Source organism: Alligator mississippiensis, chromosome 1 (genome assembly GCF_030867095.1).
Source record: "Alligator mississippiensis isolate rAllMis1 chromosome 1, rAllMis1, whole genome shotgun sequence".
Lineage (NCBI taxonomy): Eukaryota > Metazoa > Chordata > Crocodylia > Alligatoridae > Alligator > Alligator mississippiensis.
In genome coordinates, this window is record NC_081824.1 from 36306831 (window position 1) to 36327009 (window position 20179).

A 20179-nucleotide genomic window follows, 5' to 3' on the forward strand; every position below is an offset into this window, starting at 1 on the left:
CCCCTGTCTGTCACCAATTGTTTCTGCCCATTTAGCAGGGGTCCTATTCCTCCCTGGGCCTTCCTTTTACTCCCTATATATCTAAAAAACAATTTCTTGTTGTCTTTTACTTGGGTTGCCATCCTCAGCTCCATGGTAGCTTTGGTCTGTCTAACTGCCTCCCTGCAAGCACGAGCAGAGGAGGTATATTCATCTTTGGTGATCTCTCCCTGTTTCCACTTTTTATGTGCTCCCCTTTTGTCCCGTAGGCTGCCCTGGATTTCTCTGGTCAGCCAGGGAAGCCTCCTGGCCCCTTTCCCTCTTTTGCTTCGCTCGGGGATCGTCTTGCTTTGTGCCCGAAGGATCGTTTCCTTAAGGCACAGACACCCTTCTTGGGCTTCCATTTCTTCAAATCTCCTGCTCTGCAGTGCATTCTTGACTAATCACCTGAGTTAATTGAAATCAGCTTTCCTAAAGTCTAGCACTTTCACCCTACTAGTTACCTTACCCACTCGACGTCTTATGGTGTATTCTATTATTAGGTGATCACTGTCCCCCAGATGGCTACCGATCTGGAGGTCCGCTACCATGTCATCTCCCGTTGCCAATACCAGATCCAGTATGGCATTCCCCCTAGTGGGACCGTGTACCTCCTGAGTCAGGTGGAGGTCCTGTACACAGGTTAGAAACCTGCGTGAGCGGTGGGACTTTGCTGTCTGCATCTCCCAGCAGATATCCGGGTAGTTTAGGTCCCCCATAACTACTGCCTCTTTAGCTTTTATGGTCTCTGAGAGTTGCCTCAGGAGTCCCGAATCTATTTCTTCCCCTTGATGTGGGCATCTGTAGCAGACCCCTACCACCAAATCCCTTTCTCCTTGCCCCCCATGTAGCCTAACCCACAATCCTTCTACTTCCTCATCCTTGGATTCTGTCTTGATGAGGGTTGATGTATATTGCTCATTGACATAGAGCACAACCCCTCCCCCTTTCTTCCCCACCCTGTCATTTCTGTACAGTCTGTAGCCCTCAATATGTACCGCCCAGTCACGGGATGAATCCCACCAGGTTTCCGTTAGCCCCACTAAGTCATAGATGTTTTGTGCAAGCAGGAGTGCTAGTTCATCCTGCTTGTTCCCCATGCTCCTAGCATTAGTATATAGGCACTTGAGCCCTGCAATCGGTGCCTTTGCTGCCCCCCCGCTCCAAGTCCCAAGGGGCCCTTTGATTCTTACCTTCTCATTCCTTACCTGTGCCGTCGTGCTGGCCTCCCCATGGCTTTCAGGTTCCCAATGCTCTCTTTCTTCAGGCTGGGCTGTCCTTGTGGGTGCCACATGGTTTGGTGGTCCACAGCTTCCCCACGCCCTCATCTTCCCCTCCCCCCGACGAGCCTAGTTTAAAGCCCGCCGGAGGAGATCCGCTAATCTAGAAGAAAACACACACTTACCTTTGGGGGACAGGTGAAGCCCATCCCAGCTGAGCATATCCTTTGTCGTGATGTGCGGGTCATTGTCCAGGAAGCCGAAGCCTGTCTTGAGACACCACTGCCGAAGCCGCTAGTTGGTCTCTCGGATGCAGTTCTCCTGCCGTCTTCCGCGTCCGTTCACTGGTAGGATGGAAGAGAATACCACCTGTGCACTGAACTCCCTCAGCACGCCGCCCAGAGCACTGTAGTCTGCCATCAGGTGATCGGGGGTTCTCCTGGCCGCATCATTAGTACCCACATGGACTAGGACCATTGGGTAGTAATTGGTGGGCTTGATCCTGGCCTGGATTACCTCCATGACATCCCAAATCTTTGCTCCAGGGAGACAGTATACCTCTCATGCTAAGGGGTCCTGGCGGCAGATGGGCCCTTCCATGCCTCTCAGGATGGAGTCACCTATGACGAGCACTTGTCGCCTCCTCCTCTGGGTCCTCTTGGATCTCTTGATCTGTTCAGAGTGTGAAGAATGTGGTGTTTCTTCCTGCCCAAGGGTTTCCTCCTCTTCTTCCATCTCCTGCAGGGTCGCCAGGGCCTTGTACCTGTTCTCCAGTCGAACTGGAGAAGCTGGTACCGATTCTCTGCGAGCTGCTCCGGTCCTGGCTGTGACCGTCTGCCACTCTGCTGCGGAGGGCGTTCCCCGGGCTGCTTCTTCCTTCGGTGCCTGGTCCTGCAGGGAAAGGAAATATCTATCAGTTTCATCCTCCGCCTCCCTGATCCCCCTCAGCCTGCTAACCTCCTCCTGGAGCTCCCTCACCTGCGCCTCCAGAGCCCTAAGACGGGCTCCTGCCGGACAGGTTTAGAAGAAATCCCCTGAGTTTTTGCCTTGAGAGACCAAAGAGCGTTTTGAAGGAGGAGTGACTGACTTGGAATTGATTTGCACAAGCATTTCATGAACTGAATTTCCAGCAGTACAGGGAGCTGGAGGAGATGCAAGCCTCCAGGTATCAGTGGGAGCACACAGCTTAGAGAAATCCTGCTGATCACTTCTGATCTTTCCCTTAGTTACTTTCAGATGCACCAAAACTCATTTGCTACACAATGTGCCAGTCTCAGCATATGTTTTGAGAGCAGGAACAAAAGAGGATGGGTTAAAAATAATGAAAGCGAACAAGAGTTATGGCAGTATGCATCTCCTCTGGTTCTTGCTATGGTCCATCTGTTTGTGGGCTGAAATTTGAGGTTTAAGCAAATTTATATTTGGGTCCGGGTGTAAGCACAAGTACTTGCTTAAGGTCCTGCACAGATTCACAGCCCTGACTTCCAGGTTCAAAATTGTGGCAGGCTTCCACTAACTTTCCCTTGTGGCAGCAGAACCGAAGGAATAGATGCTCCTTCTCTGCTGCAGCAGTGAGCCTGGAATGCCTGAACCTTGTGCCCCTGGCAGCAGGAATGGGGAGGCAAAGTCCTCACAGTTTGCTTCCTAGCCTTCTAGTTCATGGCTCTGCAAATGGTAAGTTAGCTGTGAGTGAAATAAATGTGAATGCAGTGCAGCGAGACACCAGGCTATCCTACTCAAACCTGGAGCTCAACTATTTAGAAGTGAAGGTGAAATGAAATGCTTAATAAGTATATAAAAAAAAAAGTCCAACAAAAAGTCTTAAATTGTTCAAAGTTCTACAAACCTCTGCCCCTGCTAGTATCTATGCTCTCCTTTTATCTTCTTCCCACTTGTGTTGCATATAATCAATGGGCGTAATTATCCCATGTGCCTCTTCTTCCTCTTGCTCAATCTAGGTCACTTAGTCCTAAAACTCCTTTTCTTTTTAACAGTCATGCCTTTTGACCTTGCGGGCCAGATGCAAAGTGGGGGGCCTGTCTGCAGGCTGTATCAGGCCCTGAAGGCCATATCAGGCCCTGAAGCCCATCTGCAGGCCATATCAGGCCCTGAAGTGCCATCTCACTCATCCCCCACACACCAGGATTGAGTCCCAGGAGCCTGACACTGGCCCCTCCTGCCCACTGCACACCACGATTAGGTCCCACAGTCCCAGCACTGCCTCCTCCTAACCCTCTACACCAGGATTGGATTCTAGGACACAACACTGTCCCTGCCTGGGCCAGCACGCTGGCCATCACACTAGAATTGAGTGACCCATCCAGTGCACGGGGCCTGTGGCTCCTCATGGGTCTGGAAACTCTCCCACAGTCAGATCTGTGGGGAGCCCTGTATGCCAGATACTGCAGTGCTGCAGACTGGAACTGGCTTACAGGAGAGAGGTTGAGCACCCATTTTAAAACATGCACCTTCAGTGATGTTTCCCAAAGAGACACCATCACATACTGAGTTATAACTGGATTTGGCAGCACTGCCAATTATAAAGGTTCCAATTAAAAGAGCCTATTTTATAACTATCAGATTTTAATAATCTATGATGGAATCCTCCATATCTGGGATATACTTCAGGTTGAATTTTTTTGGATGGTTTCAGCTAAATTATTTATCAGTTTCTGAGCACAGGGAAAACTCTAATGCCTCTTTGCTTCAGAGCAAGGTCTTGAAATTTGGCAGAGAGTTGTGGCCTTTGTGTAAGGGAGGTGCCTTTTCCTGCACTTGTGAATATCTACCTTAATTTGAACAGTTCATTAAGTGTTGAAAAGTTTGTTCACACATGCTCCCCAAAGACTGGCTAGAGACTTACAGCTCCAAGTCACTGAAGACTTTTTCTATATGGAGCACAATACAGTCCTTCACACTTCCATGTGCAAGCAGAATGCACATGCCATCCCCACCAAGCCACTAAGTGTGCACCAGCTTGGGGATACAGGGACTCAATGGGCTTTCCCTGCAGTTACAGGGAAACTAATTCAATGAATTAATTAAAGAGTTGTTGTGTCTCCTGTATCAGCGCCCTGTGCTTAAAAATGGCAGTGTGGGAGCTTGAACTAAAGCTTATTCAGTGAACTTTAGTTCAAGCGTCCGTCACATTTTTAAGTACAGGGATGCTTATACACATGACATGCAGGAGGCTGCTTCTGCTCTCACGTATAGATACCCTAAGAGATGTTGGAGCAAATGCCCAGGAGCCTTCCTTATTAAAGGAGGGTTACAGTCTTTTTGGTGGGTCCTGGCCTACGTTTCCCTACGGCACAGCAAACAGCCCTGCCTCTGGTTGAGCTGGCCATGTATCAGCCCAGGAGGGAGACTGTGGTGGGGGGAACCCTGGTGAGGGCAGGGCTGTTTTTTTGCCAGGCATCTGGGCTGTTTCATTGGGCAGCTCCCTGGATGCACTGGACAGGCAGGGGGCACTGGCTGGCATGCCTGGAGCATGCGACTCGCACTCCCCTCCTTGCCCCTTAGCTGCTGCCCCCAGGACTGGGTTGTTTTGCCTCTAGGGGCAACCCTAGACCCCTTAAGCGGGCAAGACGCTGGGCTCTCAGTGGATCATGGCCAGAAGTCTATGCAATGCCAGCTAGGAGAGCACCCCAGACCCAGCCACAGCGCGTGATGCCACGTAGCACTATGGTATTTGGACAACCAGGCTGAGGAGCCGTGGAGGCCACACCAGTGTGAGCCTGCCTGGCTGGTCAGCCTGGAACAGCTGTCCTGCCTTGGTGTCTTGTACTGGAAAGTAGGTGAGCCTTATACCCGCCATTGAAACCTTGCCTCTGATCCAGGGGGACTGCGACGTATGGCAATGGGAGCATAAGGTGGAGGGAGGGAGTGGAGCTGCACCAGCTGTGCTGCAGCAACCCAGGGCATGCTGCTCTGGTGGTGTCCCAGCTCTCGGGTGTGGGTCTTGTGCCCTTCCCCTGCTCCCCAGATAGGATAGGCCGGCTCTGCTCCCGCTTGCTCTTTGATTCTGGAGAGGCCCTGGGGTTGTGCGGCTGCTGTGGAGATCCCCACTCACAGGTCTGGCTGCCCCTCCAGGTCACTGGTTTATAACCAGGGAGCCGGAAGGGGATTGGCCAGTGCCCACTGCCACCTGAATGAGTCTAAAGAGCCAGTGGGCACTGCTTAATGAAACTGCCCAGAGACATGAGCAGATAAAGGGTCAGCTAAGGTTCCCGTGCTAAGATCTGCAAGTGCCTAGTCCTATGGCCCACTTTGGGCAGCAGTGGCTGGAAGATGCTCAAGAACCTTTGTGGAAGCAGTAGTGGCTGGAAGATGCGCTTGTCCACCTGACTGTTTCCATGCAGGAAGGGAAATGGGCTTTGCTAGCGCATGCAGTATCCATGCTAGGAGCTGCCCTGGTGGGCTGCTTGCAGAGGTGGGTGGGTAGATGGGGTGGGGGATGGGGACTCAGTCGGATACGCCATCTCTGTGCTTTGCTTCTGAAGAGGCCCTGGGGCTGCTGTGGAGAGCCCTGCTTGTAGGCCTGGCTGCCTCTCCAGGTCACTGGTTCAAAACCAGGGAGCTGGAGGACTGGCCAGTGCCCACTGCCACCTGAGTGAGTCCAAGGAAGCAGTGAGAGCCACCCAGTGAAACTGCCTGGAGACATGAGCAGATAAGGGTCAGCTAAGTTTCCCATGCTAGGATCTGTAAGGGCCCAGTCCTGCATGCCCACCTTGGGCAGCAGTGATCCCCCTTTCCAGGGGTGACTCCTTCAGCCACACTGGAAGATTCTCAGGAGCCTTCATGAATATGGCTGGTTCAGGCATGCTCTCCTGCCCACCTGAGTGTTTCCACGGTTGGCATCCAAAGAGTTGGCTCCTTCCAGTCAGCAGAGCTAAAGCAGACCTGGGTATTTTTTAGAACATGCGTCCCTTGGATATATCTGGCTAGATCCAGCCTGTTGGCCATGCATGGGACTCATCTAATGAAGTGAGCTTCAGGTCAGAAAAGCTTGTGAGACAAATGCATGCACACATGAGTCCCCCACCCCCCTTGTAAAATGCTAACTCCTAGTTTCCACTTTTTTTTGTTTACTACAGAAAAATAACAGCTATTTTTCTGTTGCAAAGAACTCAGAAAGACATCAACCAAAAAGACCTGTGGATTTCTACTTGAAATCTCTGAGTTTATCTTATGAATTATGTTTGTAAACCTAACAGGGCTAATAGTGATAAAAGATCTCAAGGCATCCTGGTTGAGAATCACTGGTCTAAGGTGCAAATCTCCTCTGACTTCTCTATGTAACATACACGGGTGCATGCACTTAGAAAGGGATTGGCAAGATGGAATTTGCTTTCCTAGCCGATTAAGGGATCTATGCATTGCTGGCAGCTGTGTTTAAATTATACTTGTAGCTGCCACAGTCTACAGCCAGTGTTCACAGGGTCTGAAACTACTTTGAGTGGTCTTGTACAGTGTGATGCCCAGAGCCCCAACCTGGACGCTGCTGGCTGCATTTGGGCAGCTGTGGATGTGGCTGGCAGCTTCCCAGTCTGGAGTCAGGAAGAATGGGGAGGAGGGGTGATGGCGTATTCTACAGCTGCGGGTGGGTGGACTCTGGCTGTTGGGGTTGGAGGGCAAGTGGGAAGACAAGGGGGAGGGAGGAGCAGGAGTATCTGCCTGCACTTCTGTGACCACCTATTTTTATTTTTTTTTGCTTTTCCAAATGTGTTCCTGAATGTGGTGTTTAGTCTGGTTTTTATACCGGCAAACTGTGAATTTTGAGCCATACCTCTGGGGAAGTGAAAGGCATGTTATAGCCCTACTGTGTAGAAGTGATTTGAGGTCAGGGATGATGGGTGAGGTCAGTGAACACAAACAAACAAAAATATGATGTGAAGTTTAAATGGTTGTTTTGTGTCTGAAAGCACAATGGACAGGTATTGCTATAGCTTTTTCTAAGGGATTCCTTAAATGAAGCACCACAGATATTTATGGTGCTGTATAACTATTGGGCTGCGTTTATGGAGCAAATGTCATTTTGTGGGTGGTGCAGAAAGAACTGCATGATTGAGTATTTCTGGCACCGAAGATTCAAGTCAGACGTTCTTTGACTGTAAAATATATCCCTTATGGATATATAAGGTAGAAATCAAGAATTCCTATCTCCCAATATCATGCTGGGTTCAGTGGAGCATAGGAAATGCTGATACAATAGTAAGAGAGAATCTTTTGGGACTGCAGCATGTACCCTGCTGAAGCATATAGGTCTTTATAGCTTGTTATGTTGTGTGTAAGGTGTAGGTATGTCTCTGGCAATTCACTGAGCATATTGTAGGAAGGAACAAGAGCAGCAGCAGCATTTCAGAGGAGAACAGAGGTGACAGCAACACCTCAGACAACCTTTGGTTTTGCTCTTAAAATTTTTCCCACCTATAGGATGAATACTGAGCAAAGAAAGTTAATATGTATCCAGAACAGTTTAATAAAGTTTAAGGAGGACTATTGGAAGCAGGAGGCACTACTGATTTATAATCAGTAAAGACCCCCAGTTGTTGCCAGTTATTTCTTTATTGCTGTCAGATTGCTACTGTTTCTCTTACCGAGACTCATTTGTTATTTTGGACACATGCCTTGCCAGGGGTGGCAGACTGCCTGGTGGGAAAGCAATAGTGGAGCAATTGGACAGATGACAAAAATACTTCTTCTGGTAACTTCAAACTTCAGAAACTGTGTAGTAACAATGGCAGTATGGACCATTACTCATAAGCAGGGATCTGCGTTTTCCATTTCCTGTGGAAAAACATGGATTTCCCCCTTTAAAGGAGAAGAATGCGGATTTTCTCCTTTGAAGCAGGAAATCATGGGTTTCCCCTTGCAGACTGGCAGAGTAACAGTGTGCAAGGAGCTTCTTGGGGCTGGAGTGGGCAAAATACAGCCTGCAGCCTGGCTCTAGCCCACCAGGCCATTCTATCTGGCTTGCAGGGCACCTAAAAAGTTGAGATTAATATTTATCTTCTTCTGGCTGCCTGTCAAAGATGACAGGAGTCAGGGGCAGTAGGACCCAGGGGAAGATAGCAGGAGTCAGGAGCAAGGTCAGCCCAGCCCTGCCTCACCCCCATCCCCCTCCCAATCCCACCCCCCACACCTGGAAGTCTCTCCCTGCAGCAACTTTCCCTGCATGTGGTAGGCTGCTCCAGCACCATGTGGCCCCCGACTACATTGCCAGACCACAGGGCTGTGCCAGTACCCTGGGGCCAGGAGCGGCAGGGGTGAGAGAGGTGTGAGGTGTGTAGTGAGAGAGGCACACAGCGTGTGTCTGTGTGTGTGTCCGTGGGAGGCGGAGAGAGATAGAGAGAACAATGAGGGAAGGAGAGAGAGAGAGAGAGAGAGAGAGAGTGTGTGTGTGTGTGTGTGTGTGAGGGAGAGAGAGAGAGAAGCACAGAGTGTGTGTGTAGTGAGGGAGGCACAGAGAATGTGTGTGTAGTGAGGGAGGCACACAGTATGTGTGCAATGAGGGAGGGAGAGGGAGAGTGTGTGTGTTCATAGGGCAAGGCCCACAAGGACACCCCACCATACACATACACCCACACCCCCTCACACTGCCATAAACACAGACACCCACACCCCTTCATACACAGCCCCCCATAAACCCCATACTGATCCACAGGCCACATATCCACACACCCACATGCTCCCTCACCCCCCGCCACACCTATCCACCCCACCACAGACACACCCACACCCTCCCCTCCCACATGCACTCAGGTCCTGTAGGTCCCACAGGTCTCACACTACTTAGCTCAGGCAGCAGGTGCGGAGCTGCAGGGTTGTGGGGGTGGCAGAGTGGGGGGCACAGTAGCACCAGCAGCACCACCTGCAGCACCTGCCTGCCTCTACTGTGAGATGCCTTCTTCCTGCTTCTCACACTGTATGGTGCTGTGTGGTCTGCCTACCACCCTGCATTCCAGCTGTGGAAGGCAAACCTGAGCTAGTCAGCATGCTACTCTGCAGCCCTGGAAGGTACCAACAGCTCAAGGGAGGAGACCACCCTGGGCCTGGCTCGCCCTTCCCACCCTGGGTGTAGGGGCAGTGGTGCCATCTCCTGCCTTTTCCAAGCCCCCCTGGCCATCCTGGACCCTTCCCTGCCCTGCCCCCAGCCACACTGGTGATCTGACATGGGGGGAACTTGCCCCCAGATTTCTACGCTGACAGCAGGGCACAGGGCTTCAGCTTAGCTGGGTGTGGCACCTGGCAGCAGTGGGCAGGAGTCGGGGCTGGTAGCACTGCTCAGCTGGGGCAGTGCCTGAGGCCTGGCGCCAGGGCAGATGGCTGTGGCTCCCACAGGTGTAGGGTGTCCATGCAGTTACCATGAGGGGGCATGGGGAGGGGGTGCAGGGTGATGGGGACCCCAGCCTCTCCCCCCATGTTGCTCCCAGCTCTGAGGGGTGGGCATATGCCCTCCCATGGCCCCCGAAACATTGCTTGTGAGGAGGATCGGAGGGCCAGGGCTTGGGGACTGTCCCTTCACCAACTGGGCCGGGAGCCAAGCTCTGGCAAGCCCAAACAGGCTCTGTACCGTTGGTATCCCCAGGGGCAGGGCACAGGGGCAGTCTGGGGATACCAGTGTGGAGACAGTACAGCCTCTTGATGCTTGACAGGATTGATATGGTCCCTTAGGCCTGCAAGGCCTAGAGCAGCCTTAACATAAGTAGGCTAGAGTGCATTCATGGAGTTATGCAATTGTATGACCTGCTCTCTACAGAGAAATGCAGCTTGTTTTTCTGCAACAGTCTGATGATAGAGGCTTGTTGTTAATAAATGGGTTTGTCATGGTACATTCCAGCCATAACTGGAGCAGATGGCTCCTGGTTCCAAGGAGAGAGGAAAGAAACAGCAATAAAGGGGAGACATAATTCAGGTTGTTGATGAAAAACAAAAAAAACTGCCTAAATGGTAGCTACGTGACTAGAGAACCATAAGTAATACTACTTGAACAAAAGAAATTCCTCTTTTTCCCCACCCTGACAATGCCTGAGAACTGAAGACATCTGATCTTTATTTTCAAGTAACTTTGCCTGCTCTGGAAGCCTGGCTAGCTCCTGAGTCACATATTATTAGGCCTGGTAATATACAATTACCTGCTTGCTAAAATTGTATCTTGCTAAGGTTACTGAAAGTGCTAAGATTACATCTAAGTGCATGATTGGAGTTAATACTTTATAGTGCTCAATAAAACTGATTTATTAAAGAGATAACTGGGTTCTCATTTGGAGTAGATAAATAGATAACTGGGTTCTTGTTTAGAAAAGATAAAAAATAAATGGGTTCTTGATTAGAGAAGACTGAAGCATACTTTAAGGTAATATCAATTGTGCTGTGCTCCCTCTCCATTTGGGAGGAGAACCAGATACTCCCTGGTTCTTAGGGCAACACCAGAGCTTTGTGCACAATCCCAGTGGTGCAGGACTGGTCTGGGCCATAAGGGGTCAAGCTCTGGTGAGCCCAGACCATTCCTGTCCCACACCCCTGCTTCCCCACACACCTATCCTCTGCTCCACACACAGGGGGCTAGGGGCAGCTAGGGGCCCCTTCTGACAGGGCTGGAGGGTCAGGGCCGATGGTTTGGGAATGAGGGGCACCCCCAGTTTACTGCTTCCTCCTCTGCCCCCACCAAAGCTGAGATGGGGCCCTGCTCTGGGTTGTCATGACACCTCTTTCCCCACTTCAGTACCCTGGGTTGCAGGGCAATGGTAGGGCAATGATGCCTCATCTACCGCCTCAGTGCTCTGGGCAGTTGCCCTTGCTGCCTATCTCTAAGGCCAGCTTTGCAGTTCATGCTGTCAGGGCTGGTGGTGGGAGGGCAGAGAGATAGGGGTCTTGCTGACAGGGATGGTGAGGCCTGTGGTTTGGGAGTGAGGGGCACCAGCATATCAGGGCTGCTCAGTGCCATAAAGCAGTAAGGGGACAGCCACAGCTAGACCCATGTCCTGGTGAAAGAAAGGGGCAGCAGGAGCTCTGCTTTTCCATGATAAAAAAACCAAAATCAAACACCAAAATATATAGGTATTTATAATAAAATACATTCTAATGATTGAGGCACTGGTAGGCTTCCAAATTGCATTAAAATTGTAAATATATAAATAAAACATTATGTTCAACTGATACCCATATATATAGTGGTGTTTCATTTCAATTGAAGAAAAATGCGGAGTTTGGGGCATTTAATCAGAGAATTTTGGATTTTTTTTAACAGAGAAAACTAAGATCCCTGCTCAGAAGGGACTCCCAGCTGTTTTCCTTGTGAGGGAGGACAGAATATGATTAGCTATAATGCAGGATATCTGTCTCTGAAATAAGAAACAAGACTTTGTGGGCGCAGACAGACCTGTGGCCCCCTGCTGTAACTCATGATGCTCTACAGGAAGCGCCATGAGTTACAGCAATCCTCCCAGCCTAACAAACATTCTTTGTTGGGTGGGGGGGGGGGGGAGCAGGGAGGAGGGAAGGGTTTAAGCTCTATTTTGGAGTTGGCTGAGTGTCTGCAGCCTCTCTACCCTATCCCTGACACACTCCCGTCCCAGCTTTGATGCTGTCTTCAGGATGGAGGGGATGCCAGGAACTCAGCCCATGGTTTGCTCAGCCTGTGCTGGAGGTGGGGATGAGTAGACTGGAGCCCCCACCTCTGGGGGTCACCAATATACTTGGCCCCATCCTCCAGTGCAGGTTGGGCAAACTGCAGATGGAGCTCCCTCCACCCCCTTCTACCCTTCCAATCCTAAAGACAGGACCGGGTGGCGGGACAGGATTGCTTCAGCCCAGTCCTGGTCTTAGAGTGAAGTGACAAAAGTTAATGAAGATGCCCTGCTCCTCATGCACTTTTTAAAGCACTTTGAAGCTCTGCATTTGTGTCAGGGCAAGGCTGTACAATGCCTTAGGTGGCCAATTGCATGACAAAACGTCACTTTTGTCAGCAGCTTGCAGGAGCAGCTCAGAAAGCATGTTGAGTTCACTTCCCCAGACAGTCCCTTTGGTACACCAGGGCTGATTTTGAAAGATAAAGTTTTTTTAATCCTTTTTTTTCTGGTAGACTACATGATAACTGTCAATAACCCTGCTGTACTTGTTAGTAGCTTCCATATAACTAGAACTGTTTTTCACACATGTGCAAATTAGGGTGTTTTTTGGTTTTGAAGGTGGCTGCATGGGGATCATGGACTATCTTTTACGGATGTTTACATTTCCATTTTCGTCTTTTCCCTCTGCCCCTCAGTTGGATGCTGGCAACTATGAGACTAACACAGAGCTGGCTAGGACTTGGAGAGAGAGGAACTGTTTGTGGATGGATATAATAACTATAGACAAAGATCAACTTCCAAATTACAAAGACAAGGTAAATTTGCTGTAGGTTGGATTGTGGAAGGCATAAGTTCTGAAGTCTGCCATTAAAGCGTGCAGTGTTTTTTGAAGCGTGCATGTAGATCCCAACCTTCAAAGATTGAACGTTTCCCCTATTATTTTTAATTATGTTCTGCATTTAATTGAATGACAGGTTTGATTCCAGGGTTAAAACTAGAAAGGATTTTGGGGCGTGGGGAAGAGGGTTGTAGGCATTTTCCCTTTAGTAGCTTATGCCTGATACCCTTTAGAATAGTTCTCATACAACAGTGGTTCTTGTTTGCCATGTTGAGACTAAGGCATGTACAAAGCCCTACAAATACTAGCAAACACTGTGAGAATATCATCCAAATGAAGGTCAGATGATTGCCAGTTGGGGATTTTGGCAAAACTTTGCCCAGTGAATTTCATAACAGCAAGCTTAGTTTTGGTCACTGCTGTGCTGATACATAACAGTAATTTTAACTGAAAGTAACAAACCACCTGGTAGTATTTTAAGTAATTTCTTGGTGTTCCCAGAAAAAAGGAGGCTACTCTTCCTTCTCTTTGTTTGGTTGTCAAGGTGATTGATTTTAAGTGCTAAGAATATTTTAATGTAATCACCATCAGAGGGGACTGGAACTTCTGCCAAATTCATTTTGAAGGGGATTTGTGACCTCCCATACATGTGAAGTAATGTGTGAGCATGCTCATTTTGCAGTTTTGAAAGTTGAAACACCCCTAGAGCTAAGTGTACATAAGGGATTATCTGCGTACAAAATGTATTTAGTTTTTAATTAGGTTTTTTTCCCTCCAGTTAGGTTTTTTTTAAGGCTGAAATGTGCTAAACACTTGAGGAGTTTGAGGGATGTTTGCAGTTCCCCAAATGAGAAATACTTTAATTTGGGGACTAATATCCTGATTGCTTTAAAACAGATCAGTACAAATACTGTCAAGTTCTCAGTTAAGCCTTTTTTAGAGAATGAAAGTCCTTCCTCATCAGCTAAGTACATTGACACGCCATTCCAGCTTGAATTGAGAAGTGGGTTTTTCAATATCCTTCTTGAAGCCTTGAGGAACTCATTCATTTATCACTTTCTTTCTGACCTGCTGCATTCATTCCAGGGTTTTTTTTAACCTCCTGACAAGTTGGATTGGATAGGAGCCCCGTCAAAGCCCAGCATTATTGCTCATAAATTGCCCAGAGAGGTCTGTATAGTGACAGAAAATATCCTTGGTTATGTCTCTTGTTGGTAATATGAAGCACTACATCAGGCAACCCATTTGGCAATAATTACTTCTATTGCTTTCAAGACCATCCAGAAGATTAGATACTGTAGGTGGCAGAGCTACTTCTTCCTGTGAAACATGCAGGAAATCTGGCTATATCTTTTTTGTGTGCATCCAAGATAAATATCCAGCTCTTGATGGATGATTTCCTGCTAAATCTGGCTTGTTTTTTTTGATTCAGTTAACATAGTTTAGTGCATTAGTTAGTGTACCAATAATACTTTTTAAAAGTGTTTTATATCTTTCTGGACTCCTTTGAAAAATCTCACAGGCACTGGTAGGATTGCCATACTTAGATTTATTTCTCCTCACAGCAAATTAAATAAAAAAAGAATCTTCTTTCTTTCTAACCTAGATAAAAATATTTTATGAAGAACATTTACACCTGGATGAACAAAGTCACTGCATCCTTAAAAGAAGTGGCTACTCTGATGTTTGAGACAAAGATAACAAGTGGATTGGGATTTTCATGGAAAAGGGAGACGTGATTACTCTTCCTGCCAGCATATACCACTGATTTATACTGGATGAAAATGTTTGTGTATAACTTTATATCTTACATTCCCATAAAGCTGCTTTAACAAACAAGTCTACAGATTTATACTCCAGATTAGTGACCAAGTATATTAGGATTTGCAGCTCATCATCAAACTATATTACACCAGAAATATGAGGAACTGATTTACTGAATCTGAGCCTTGGAGTTCTGTCAGCAATCCAGATCCATCTCATCAGCAGATAGTAAGAACGTGCCCATGTCTACTGCAGATGTCATTTAGGAGCACCAGACTCACTGTAAAGTGGGGAACATTGTCTAGTGACTAGAAGCAAACCTTATAGTCACATAATCTGGGTTACTTCCTGTCTCTGCAATGACCTGCTTGTTGATCTTTGATCTGAGAGAAGGTTTGGGGAATAATCGGGATTATGAGGTTGGGGCATGGCCCTGGCCTCCATGGAAATCACATCTTCTTGTGATTTAGGACTCTGTGTGTGTATGTGAAGTTGTTTCCACCCTGCAAAGGTGGGGAAGAGGTCCAAGAATGAGAATAGCCTTGAATCAGGAGTTGGCCTAGTAGTAGTGGAGCTCTGCATATAAAAGGAGAAAAGGTTTACTCCTTTGGCATAAACCTCTGCTTTGCATGCCCACACTGGGTGAGCTACACCGGCTACTGATTTGGGCTTTGTTCTAGTGTAGACAAAACTGGAGGTGGTGTGGGTCAGAACTGGAAAAGAGCTTAATTGTTGCTCTCTCACATAACTCTTACTTTAGGGATACAAGTCTAAATTTGCCATCCTCTGAACCTAGCTCAGCTGCCATAAATTCCACAGGGGCCACAATTTTTATCACATTAGGATCCTTAGATGCCTAAATTACTCAGAAATGCTGCGCTTTTGATGATGATAAGCATGGCTGAGCCATGACTGGTTCCACAAAATAGGTGTTCTTCTATCTCACCTGCAAGTCTTGATCCAGCAGGTGTTTTCAGAATGCACCCAATGAAGGAGATAACGCTCTGTCTGCCTCCCAGGACTGCTGAGGATGAACTGAAGTCTGGAGCATATCATTGATCAGATCCAATTTGATCCCATAGGCACCGACACTTAGGTATTCCATTGCCTAAAGCTTAGATGCCTTGGGCAAATAGGGTTATCCAGATTGGCAGGTCAGGCACGTAGCCTCCTTTAACAGTCAATGTATATGCTAGGACTCTTCCAAAGAGCATTTCAGAGAGGCAGGAGGTGCCTTGAGGTAGCCAGTAGGAAATAGAGGTTGTGTCTCAACTCCTGTCACCTCAGGCTATACTTGTTTTCACCTGAGATCCAGAACCTTCTTCTAATGTCAGACTTTTGGCTTTGGTGGGTGATGGAGCTAAGTATTCATGTAGAAGCCCAGTGATTAGTGCATTTGACCTGGTATTTGGAAACCTGACCACTAGTTCTTATTCAACTTGTGTGTAGATTCAAACTCATATCTGCCACCTTGTAGGAGAGTACACTGGTCACCAGGCTACAGTGTAATGTAGGTGAGACCTGTTTCAAGTCTTCTGTTGAAGAACTGAGCACCAAGAATGCAGGACTCATGGGTTTGGACAGAGACGCAGCTAGAGAGATTGCAGTGGCACTCATTATGGGGTAGGGAAGACCCTGTTTCTGGTCTCTGCTCCCAGGATTATATCTGATTTTATTCAATGACTGTCTAATTTAAAATGCATAAATTGCCTTGCTTGGCTAATCAGTTGTTCAGTGATTGGGACAGCAGGGAGATGTGAGTGAACTTGAATCCACTCAGGTAGAAGAGGGTCCAAATCCCAGGTTTCTCACTTACTGGACACATATTCTAACCACTAGGCTGCTGTGCAAAAGGTGGGCTGTGAGCACAGTTGGGCAGCGGACAGCGTTTCTGAGCAGAATTTATTGTGGTGGATCTATGTTAGGTATATTCTGAGTTTACTTATCAAATCCCCTGATGACTTTGGTGTCTCCCCAGAACTAATCTGGATTGAGATGAAGTTTGCATGGCAGCTACATGCCTAGATGATCAGACTAGATCACATAGCATGCTGACAAGCAAAACGTCTGGGTGTCTAGGTAATTTTCAGTCAGTCAGTTTAATTTATATGCCGCCCTTCTGTGGTCTGTTAGGAAAAGGTTGGTGTCTAGGGATCCTTGCAGTCTAAAATGGAAGTGCCAAATAAACTGAGGTTCTTTGAAATGTAGGTTCCTGCATTTCCCAAATCCTATTTGGTCTCCTCTAGAAGAAATCTGGATTTAGACCCATTGCAACTGCTAAGTGCCATTGCAACATCGCTCCAGAGCATTTAAGTACAGTGGAAGTACACAGTGAGGTCACATGAGGCTTTTAAACCATCTAGAAAGGCATTGAAAGATGCTATGGAACTGCAGATTATTTTTATGTCTCTACAGAAACCATTAAGTTTAGCTTTATAATTAACTTCTTTCCAAAGGAGCTGTCATACTACTACCAGTTTGTTTTCTCTCACCAAAACTATGTCAAGGCTATGGGATTGTTTGTTGGAGAACCTGCCTGGACATCATACAGTTGGCCAGCTGACCACTTCCCTGCTCAAGGACAGTACCTGCAGTTTTTGTCACAGGTAGTGCAGTAATGCCCTCTGGGGTGTAGTACGTGGAAAATCGTGGAACCTGAGCAGAATGTAGACAGTGAATCGTCCACTGTAGGTAGGACATGCTCTGCTTACATTTTCCAAATGCTCTAATGCTTATGTTGGGATGATGGGCTGGGAGTAGTGGATAACCCTTAATGTTCATTGAATTATGAATAGCTGCTAGTGAACTGCATAAGATTATATTCAGTTAAATAATTCCTACTTCATTTTTTCTAAGAAACTTTATAAGACAAATATGTATGATCAGGACATTTAGAAGCTAGTCCTGTCCTGATGCATAGACCTATGACTTCGTAACAAAGCACTGCAGTGATTTGCTCTTGTAGAGAGTACTAATCAAGTGATATTTCTATTTTGAATGTTTGTTACCTTCCTCGCATCTTAACTTAGCAACCCACTGAATAACAGTGTTTCTTTATCTGTATTCACTGGTTTATATTTCTAGCCCTGCTGCAGATTTCTTCTGTAACATTGGACAAACCAATCATTTTCTGTACCTCAGCTTCCCCAGCTGTGAAATGGAGATCTTTTAATCATGAAGGCTTAGTGCAATAAGCCTCCTTAGCAATGGAAAAGTAAAGGTTTTATCTACCTTTTTGCTTTAAAGAGGAAACTTTTCAGTAGGGCAATATATTCAGGCTCCTAATGGGGTTATAAGTATATTGTAAAAAAATAACAGGGCACAATTCTTCACAGCTTTTGCAGTTACTTAGACGTGTGCACAGTTAATATCAGCTTCTACCATCCCAACTTAATACACAGGTCTCCATAACTGTGCAAGGTAGTAGATGCAGTAGCTCTGGAGCAGATACAAATCTTCAGAATGTAGTAAGTGGATTAGATTGATTCTGTCTACCCACACTATTATCAACATTGATCCAGTTGACAATATCCCTTTCTTAAAATGATGACATTTTCATCATTCCTCTGTCTCAGAGACTTCTGAGTATTCTTGTTACCATGAATGTTGTTTCGGAGAAGGAAGTCAGTGGTTTGAAGGAAAGCTGCATTATTTCTAATCTTAAGAGTTGCAAATGAGAGTTGAAACACAAAGGGGAACACAAGCTATGTTATTTGTCTTACAGAGTAAGAGGGTAGAGACTGTGGGTCCTTTGTGTTCCAAAATGCCTAGCTTAATAGGGAACTTGATTCTGACAGGACCTTTTGGGAGCTCTCCAAATATTAATAGTAATAAATGATGTTTGCAGCCAAAGGCAAGATTGTTTCTCTGAACTATAAAGTGTGGAAAATTACATTTCAGAATGTGAAATATAGCAGATAATTTCAAACACTTTTAAATTTAGGACAGCACAGATTAGGTGCATCATCAAAGTCATTACGTGTATGTGTGGTTTTGTTTTTAGGAGGAGATGGGATGAGACTGGTCATTGCTCCCATTTTTCTTCTATGGTCCTTTATACCTTCTCTCTCTCTCTGTTTTGTAAGAGGAAGAGCAGTGGAAGCTCTGACATCCTGAGCACCGTTTGCTTTTCCACTGTCTTTTAACTGAGTCTGGGGGAGTTACCACAGAGGCATCATAAACCAGTGCTCAGCTACTGATTCATTTACAATTAGGAGGAGATGGGGAGGGAATGAATGGCAAAAGGAACATCAAACCAATTGCTTTTTGGAATCCCACTGTCATGATGCTAGCCTTGGAAACATAGTTGAAGCACCTTTTCTTGTTGCTTCCATGGATAAATATATATGTATACACACCTGGGTACAGCACCCAACCTCCATTAGTCAAGAATAGCACATGATAACACTGGAAGGATTATTCATCACTTTCATTGCACAGTGTATTCCACTGGTTAAAGCAGGAGTTAGCTTGGACCCTCCCAGGAGCACTGTTAAATGCATGCCTTTTTTTGCTATCAACTGCCTTCTGAAGGTACAAAGTTTTGCTTTCCAGAAGAACTTTTGTCAGTCATGGATATTAAGAAAAGTAATCTGGGACTTTCTTACTGATTCTATAGAAACAAGAGGCTTCACATCAAGAAGGCCAGCTAGGCAGAACATTGTATTAAATATCCATAGAAAAACCTTGGTGTGGGGGTGGGATTCATTTTCCAATTGCCTCCAGAGTGGGACATAACACATCTGTCAGATAAATGGCAATTTTGTTTGATGGAAATTTTTGCAAACTTTTTTTTTGCACTTTTCAGCTAGCTCTACTAGTAAGCAAAAGAAATGAATACTTCCTGCTCAAGATTGTAGGCCTGTATTACTGAAACTATGGGAGACTCTTGGTTAATACAGTATGTTAGAGTTTACGTGGAAAGAAGCGGTGGGATTCACTTGAGTAACTTGCATTCAATTAATAGTGTACCCATAAGCTCCCTCCTCTTGTCCAGCTTATATAAGTTTAGACCAAAAGTCCTGAATTAGGATAGGTGACACAAAATATAATCAAACTCTCACCCCTTCCCCATCAGGCCACTGGATACTCTTTCAAAATATTTGAAAATGATGAACAGCCCCTTTACCAAAGTAAGGGAGCTTGAGAACCTTGGAAAATCCAGGCTGCTCAGTGGCTTGTGCAGAGGTAATGACTTGTACTCACAGCTAGGAAGGAGAGGGCAAAACTTACCGGTATTTGTCAGGCACTGGGTGCATCTACACAAGTGCTTTACCAAGGAGTAGGCTAATTAGCTGTGCAGCAAAGCATCACCATCTACAGGTGTAGAGGTATTAGCTGCAGTAAAGTAATTAACTCTGCCATAAGGTAGTACTGTAAGGAGTAATTAATTATGATTAAATGCATAAATTGTGTCCTGCCCACCTAGCCAGCTGGGGCCTAGACTCCTGCCTGCCACCTAGCCACATGGCTCTACTCTTTAGCACCCTCATGCCCCAGCCAACTCCTCTGCTGCCTGACGCCACCACCTGGAGCCTGGGGCTGAACTCCCCATGTCTCCTGCCAGCCCAGGCCTGCTCCACACTGGCTCAGATTGCTGCTGCCTTGGGTGCACTTGCAGATGCTGCGCCCAGTAGTTTACTCCAGCTCAAACTGCTCCTGAATGTATTGCTTGACATTAATTACATGTGTAGATGCACCCATTATGTCTACATATGCTTAATCAAGGAGCAGTCTCGAACCATTGGCTGCCTCTAGACATGCTG

The 20179-nt window shown here is 46.8% G+C and overlaps 1 long non-coding RNA gene across 2 annotated transcripts in view; it reads left to right on the forward strand.

The window, feature by feature from the left end:
- Positions 1-20179, forward strand: part of LOC106738859 (uncharacterized) — a 58304-nt gene that overhangs the window by 18796 nt on the left and 19329 nt on the right. For both annotated transcript variants that reach the window (XR_009463062.1, XR_002091801.2), the window contains 2 exons: positions 12508-12627; positions 14257-14642. This is a non-coding gene — a long non-coding RNA (uncharacterized LOC106738859). The remainder of the gene's footprint in view (positions 1-12507; positions 12628-14256; positions 14643-20179) is intronic.